The sequence below is a fragment of the Perna viridis genome, chromosome 15, assembly GCF_037379345.1.
Source record: "Perna viridis isolate PV_CMFRI_1.1 ecotype Kerala chromosome 15, ASM3737934v1, whole genome shotgun sequence".
NCBI lineage: Eukaryota > Metazoa > Mollusca > Bivalvia > Mytilida > Mytilidae > Perna > Perna viridis.
In genome coordinates this window covers 609,307-616,917 of record NC_142459.1, presented here as the reverse complement: position 1 = coordinate 616,917, position 7,611 = coordinate 609,307, and positions in this window count along the sequence as shown.

The window sequence follows — 7,611 nt, the reverse complement described above, 5'->3', positions numbered from 1 at the left end:
TGTCTGTTTTCCATGTCTGGTCTTTGTCCCTGGATTACGTTATTTTGATTACCACTATAACCTTGGTTCCCTTGATTACTCTTCTATAATTGTATACGACTGCTGTGATAGTCAAATCATATACATGTACTTTCTGTGGCATGTGCATCTAGATAGAGATCGCAGGACCAATGTAATTGATTAAGAGTGGATATATATGATTTCACACCCTTTGATTGATTTCATTTTTGTAACATTTTATACAACACTTTAATTGAAGATTGCTTTCTTTGTTTAAGATGATAAATGTAGTAAACGATATATAAACACATACAACGAAGCACATTATCAAACGGGAACCAGTTCGTAATAGTAGACATGTGTTAAAAAAAGATCAGAACAACTAATAATTTTTTAATCGAATGAGATAACCCTGTGCACCCCAAGCAATAATCAAAAAAATATAATTTCAGCTTCCCTTATATCTCCCATTTTCGAATCTTATTTTTCTCTTAATAAACTAAAGCTACTTACAAAGTAAATTGACATATGCAGGTATCAAAATGTAGTCCAATGTCTCGGTTTTACAATGGTATCAGGGATGTTTCGGTAATACTAAGGCTTTATGACATAGAACACTGGAAAATATACCCCAAACACAACGAAAAATCGCTTAAATTGACATGTCTTGTAATTTCAAATCCCCTTAGTAAAATGTACTTATTAGGTATTTACTTTTAGTATTTTCCCGTGAAATGTCGTAGCATAAATCGTACTCTACAAATCCTTGCTCAACTAAAACGTCTCAATTTGGTATCGTTTGGTCGATAATTTAATAGTCAAGGAATAATTAAAAAAAACAATTAAAATATTACCCTTATCCCATAGAACATTGGTCTAAATATCAAACAGAATCCTCATTCAAAGCAAAACTCATATTTAGGCATTTATAATTAAGAGAATAATGTTCCCAAAATGTCAGAGAATGATTTCGAATCATAAAATTAAATCTCAAAATAATAATTTTATGATTGACAAGGATAAGCTTTATTTACTTTTACAATTTCTTTATTCTGGTCTTTTTAACGAATCTGTATCTAAGTTTTTTCGGATAAAGAGAAGTTTATATCAAATAAGTGTCAAATTTTAATTATTTTAATTGTTTTAGGTCAAAAACTATGTTTGTAAAATTGGACGTTACAACACATTGTTCGATTAGAGTTTCCCCATTCACATCCGAAAGAAAATCAAACATCATAACAACAACAATGCTTCATGTTTAAACGACTTACTGAAAATTATTGTTTATTAGTATTTGTTTTCAATTTAAAACTATGTATGTTGATAAAGGTTTGTGATGGCCAATCAAAAACGTAGTTGTTATGGTCGAATCTATATATATACAATGAAACAATGATCACAATGATAACTTAGTATTAAGAGAATAGGTGTATTGTCTACGAAATTTGTCTGTAGTTTATGTTTAACTGGTAATGAATTTGATGAAAGTTCAATGGTAAAAAAAACCACATTTCATGGTTTTGTAGACTATTTTTATGAAATAAGGCTTAACATACGAATTATTATAGAAAACGCATCCAGATAGTATTATGTGGATTTTGTAATTGTCTACCTATCCGGTCAAGAAATTTTTGAGTAAGCAAAATAATAAAATAAGAAATTTAACAATCGAGGGACAAAAGGATACAGTACTTTTTAATCTAAAATGGAAACACGTTTAAGAATGTTACTTTTACAAATAATTGGTACATTTGTACAAAAAATATTTAGGTTATGCCTCAAGTAATCATCTAAGTAATTATTGATTAATTTCATTTTTCTTCAAATGAATATTTGGCAGGCTTTGATTAAACTGAATATATTACATACATATAATTGAGTTACACTCCTTAACCTAGGTCTATCGTCTTAATGAAACCTATTTAAATTAAGTCAAGTAGTGAGAGTTGGATTCGAATATCATCAAAATATAAAATACTCATACATTTTTTAAAAATTGCTATACAATTTTTGCTTGTATTTTAGATTAAACAGAGTTAAATCGACTTCTTGTAACATGGATCAGCGGACATTGAACAAAGTAATTATTCTATTTTGTGTGTTAGTAAATCTTGAATTCGTTTTATATGCACTGTGATAAATGTAAGGTTATATTCAGCTTTCATTAGTATTACGTTTCACATTTAAATGACCACAGAACAAACAAAAACATTGCTAAAATCATTTCATTTTTCCCTTTTTTCTCTTTAGGTTTCATAATATCTCCTATCAGTTTCCTGTAGACTGCAATATTTCGGTCAGTTTCAGTTGGATTCTATGATGTCTCTCTTTAGTTTTCTTTATGTTTTATTTTTCCTATGAAATGTAAGAATCAAACCAATGACTATAGAGGATTTATACAATGAACAAACATAATAAGCAATATATTATTGTACATGTACTGTAAAACAATACCATACTGTACCTGTTCTGTAAAACAATACCTCACTGTACCTGTTCTGTAAAACAAAACCTTCCTGTACCTGGTCTGTAAAACAATACTTGACTGTACCTGTTTTGTAAAACAAAACCATATTGTACCTGCTCTGTAAAACAATACCTATTGTACCTGTTCTGTAAAACAATACCTATTGTACCTGTTGTGTAAAAAAATACCTATTGTACCTGTTCTGTAAAACAAAACCTTATTGTACCCTTTCTGTAAATAATACCTTACTGTACCTGTTCTGTAAACCAATACCTTATTGTACCTGTTCCGTAAAACAGTACTTTATTTTACTTGTTCTGTAAAACAACACATTACTGTACCTGTTCTGTAAAACAACACCTTACTGTACCTGTTCTGTAAAACAATACCTTATTGTACATATTCTGTAACAAGTATCTTATTGCACCTGTTCTGTAAAACAAAACCTTACCATACCTGTTCTCTAAAAGAATATCTTTTTGTACATGTTCTGTAAAACAAAACTCATTGTATCTGTGCGGTAAAACAGTACCTTAATGTACCTGTTCTTTAAAACGAAACCTTACTGTACCTGTTCTGTAAAACAAAACCTCATTGTACCAGTTCTGTAAAACAAAATCTTACTGTACCTGTTATGTAAAACAATATCTAACTGTACCTGTTCTGTAAAACAATACGTAATTATACCTCTTCTGTAAAAGAAAACCTTACTATACATGTTCTGTAAAACAATACGTAATTGTACCTGTTCTGTAATACAAAACCTTATTGTACCTGTTCTGTAAAACAGAACCATATTGTACCTGTTCTGTAAAACAAAACCATATTGTGCCTGTTCAGTAAAACAATATCTTACTGTACCCGTTCTATAATACAAAACCTTTTTGTCCCTGTTCTGTAAAACAAAGCCATATTGTACCTGTTCAGTGAAACAATATCTTACTGTACCTGTTCTGTAAATCAATACCTTATTTTACCTGTTCTGTAAAAGAAAGCCTTACTCTATCTTTTCTGTAACACAACACCTTACTGTACCTGTTCTGTAAAACAATATCTTACCGTACCTGTTCTCTAAAACAAAACCATTTCGTATCTGCTCTGTAAAACAATATCTTACTGTACGTGCTCTATAAATCAATACCTTATTGTACCTGTTCTGTCAAAGAAAACTTTACTGTACCTTTTCTGTAAAACAACACCTTACTGTACCTGTTCTGTAAAACAAAACCATTTTGTATCTGCTCTGTAAAACCAAACCATTTTGTATCTTCTCTGTAAAACTATATCTTACTGTACGTGTTTTGTAAATCAATTCCTTATTGTACATGTTCTGACAAAGAAAACTTTACTGTACCTGTTCTGTAAAACAATATCTTACTGTACCTGTTCTGTAAAAAAACCTTACCGTACATGTTCTGTAACACAAAACCTTACTGTACCTGTTCTATAAAACAAAACCTTATTGTACATGTTCTGTAAAATAAAATCTTATTGTATCAGTTCTGTAGAGAAATAACTGATTATGGTAAAACCAGTTTTTAGAGCAATATTTTATTGTACCAGTTCTATTTACCAAATCTTTATTGTACCAGTTCAATAAAACAAAGCCTTATTATACCAGTTATATGTATCAAACATAATCATACCAGTTCTGTACAACAAATCCCTATTGTACCAGTTCTGTAGAATAGAACCTTTTTTTACCAGTTCTGTACAACAAAACATTATTGTACCAGTTATGTACAATAAAAGCTTATTGTTCCAGTTCGTTATGACAAAGCATTATTGTACCAGTTGTGTACAATGAAACCGTATTTACCAGTTCTGTACGACAAATTCTTATTGTACATGTTTTACATAGCAAAACCTTATTGAACAAATGCTATATATCAAATCCTTATTGTACCAGTTCTGTAAAACAAAATATTATTGTACCATTTCAGTACAACAAAACCTTATTGTACCAGTTCTATATGACAAAACCTTACTGTACATATTCTATATGAAAAACTTTATTGTACCAGTTCTTTAGAACAAAACCTTATCGTACCATTTCTATATGTACAATTTTGGTTGAATTGACCGATTAAAAAAATTCAACTTCCGTCCTATTGAGCAATGTTGCACTGTCGCAGCTTACTCATAAAATGCGTCTTGTTTAGGACACACTACCAATGCAAACGTTATACATACCATATTTGGAATTTTATATAGCACTAATAAGTTAGTTACATAGCAAACAACATAAATATCCACGAAACATCTGGACTTCATCCGTGTACCTGTTTTTATATCACGACAATGTTCCGGATTTTGATACTAAGTAGTATACATACAGTATACATATAGTACAGCATACATGAAAATTACCGTTTAAAATACTCCATCTAAGTACAGTTGATTGTAGACCAAGCATAACCAGTTAATGCGTGTCAAAAGGTTTCTTAAAATTCATATAAGGTGCATGCTGATGATTTCATTAGGGTGTTCAAAAAATTAATCTTTAGAAGTTAACAGTGATTCTACTTTTGCTTTTACTTTTGCGATAAGTTCTCCCCTTCACTATCATGATCACTTAGTGTACCTTTCTAGACTGACATCTTATATCATCAGATAGTTTTGTCGCTTCACACAAAGGGAAGAACGTCTGTCAGATTATGATTGAAATTTAATTTCGGAGATTAAAATTACTGGGCAGGCTATCAGTGCATTTATTAGACAATTAGCTAGAACAGGATCATTTGTTCGTGCTTACATCAATAACAGTCCAACGATGATTTCATTTACCGTTTACTATTGGCAATCAAATAGTACAGGACAGGGACATTTTGGAACGATTATCAAGCTTTAGTTAAACTATTATATCTTGTACAATCAAGGTCGGATTCAGGATTTCAGGTTGGCGGACGATAATAAAATAAAAGCCAAACGAAGCAATCAGAGATTATCTTCTTTTTTAATTTCTAGGCAGTTAATTACAATACACACATTGATTTTTGATAATCAATAGACGAGAAAAAATAAACCTGGACAAATACAAAACATAGCAAGCGTGAACGACATGAACTTATTTTGTAAACTTTAAATAGTCCGATTTCATTATGACCCTGCATTCCTATTGAAATATTATAAGCATCCATATTTCCTCTTCAAATTCTGCACTCCAATTGATGAAAACTGAATTGGTTGAAAGAGTTTTAAAATGTCTTGAGTTGATTTATTATTATTTTTTAGTATTCGCATCCTGATTTATACATGTACCGGTATCTCCAAATATGAATGTCATGTGATTGTTTACTGCACAAAACACCACAAAGAATCATACAAAAAATCGAAATTAAGGGCCGAATGTCTATTACAAATAAATTTTTGTTAACGCAATTAAAGCAAAACAAAGGCATCCGATTGGTCGTGTTAAACTGGTACAAAGTGTTTATCAAACATTCTCATATAGATATAAATAAAATGTCTAATCAAATAGAGGATCATTTCATATGCTTATATTTATTACCCTTTAAAACATTCCTTTTTAAATATGTCAAGCTCTAAAAATAAAATAATATTAAAATAAACATAGAACTGACCAGACCTTCAACATAACCCTGATAAATATCTGTACCCAAGCCTGTATGACTGTGATTAATAACCTATAGACAATGAAGAGTCATAGTAAAGGTCTGTGACTCACGCGTCGATAAAACTGTATAATAGGCTAAATATTGATTTAGTGACTAATTTGTTAATGAATATATCGCCTTAGACACTTTTTGCCTGCCCTTTCTGTTGGTAAATCATTTTTGCTAATAAAAAATCATCTTTTTGATGTTAGCCACACTTATGTGGTCTTAGTGCACTTTTAGACGGGCTGTATTTTTATATAATTTTAACAAAATAATATTTGTATTAACTATAGTACACTTTGTTAAATTTTTAAAACCAGCAGATTACATGTTTTCAATTTTAATTTTAAACAAAATTTATTTGAGACATGAAGACGAAGTTGTTTGAAAAAAGTGGTAAGTTTTACTCAATTTTGTATATTTTGAACTGCAATTAATAAATTCAAAGGCTGTGGTCCCTAAATATTCCATACACCACTTGAACATTTTGTTATAGCATTATCTAAGATCAAGAACAAGTTACATTATCCGAGCACAAGAACATATTCCAATTCCCGAGGACAAGAACATATTATATTATCCGAGAACAAAAACATATTCCTATCCCCGAGAACAAAAACATATTCCTATCCCCGAGAACAAGAACAGATTACATTATCTGAGAACCAAAAACATATTGCATTATCCGAGAAGAACATATTACATTACCCGAGAACAAGAACATATTCCAATTCCCGAGAATAAGAACAAATTATATTATCTGAGAACAAGGACATATTCCAATCCCCGAGAATAAGAACAGATTATACTATCCAAGAACAAGAAAAGATTACATTTTCCGGGAAAAAAACATATTCCAATCCCTGAGAACAAGAACAGTTTACATTATCCGAGAACAAAAACATATTCCAATTCCCGAGAACAAGAACAGATTACATTACCTGAGAGCCAGAACAGATTCAAATACCTGGGAATAAGAACAGATATAATTACATGACAACAAGAAAAGATTACATTATCCGAAAACAAGAGCAAGTTTCATTACCCAAAAAAAAACAAGAACAGATTCCAATACCCGATAACAAGAATATATTTCATAACATGAGAACAAGAACAGATTCAATTACCCAAAAACAAGAACAGATTTCATTGCCTGAGAATCAAATCCGATTCCTTTACCCTATTATTTGAAAGCATGAACATATTCTATAACATGAGAAAAATAAGATTCCTTTACCCGAGAATAAAAGCGGATAATATTATCCCATTACCTGAGAACAAGGAAAGATTCAATTATCTGAAAACAAGAACTGTTGTTACTTTGTATGATTTTAGTTACTTTATGTTCTTTGTTGTGTGTAACGGTTTTCCATGGCTGGTCTTTGTCCCTGGATCACATACTTTTGATTACCTTGGCTCCTTTGATTACTCTTTCTGTAGTGACGTCATGTCCATGCCTAATCGTAAAGTACGACGTACGATAAAAGTACTTTTAATTATAGTATGCAATACAATAAAAATACT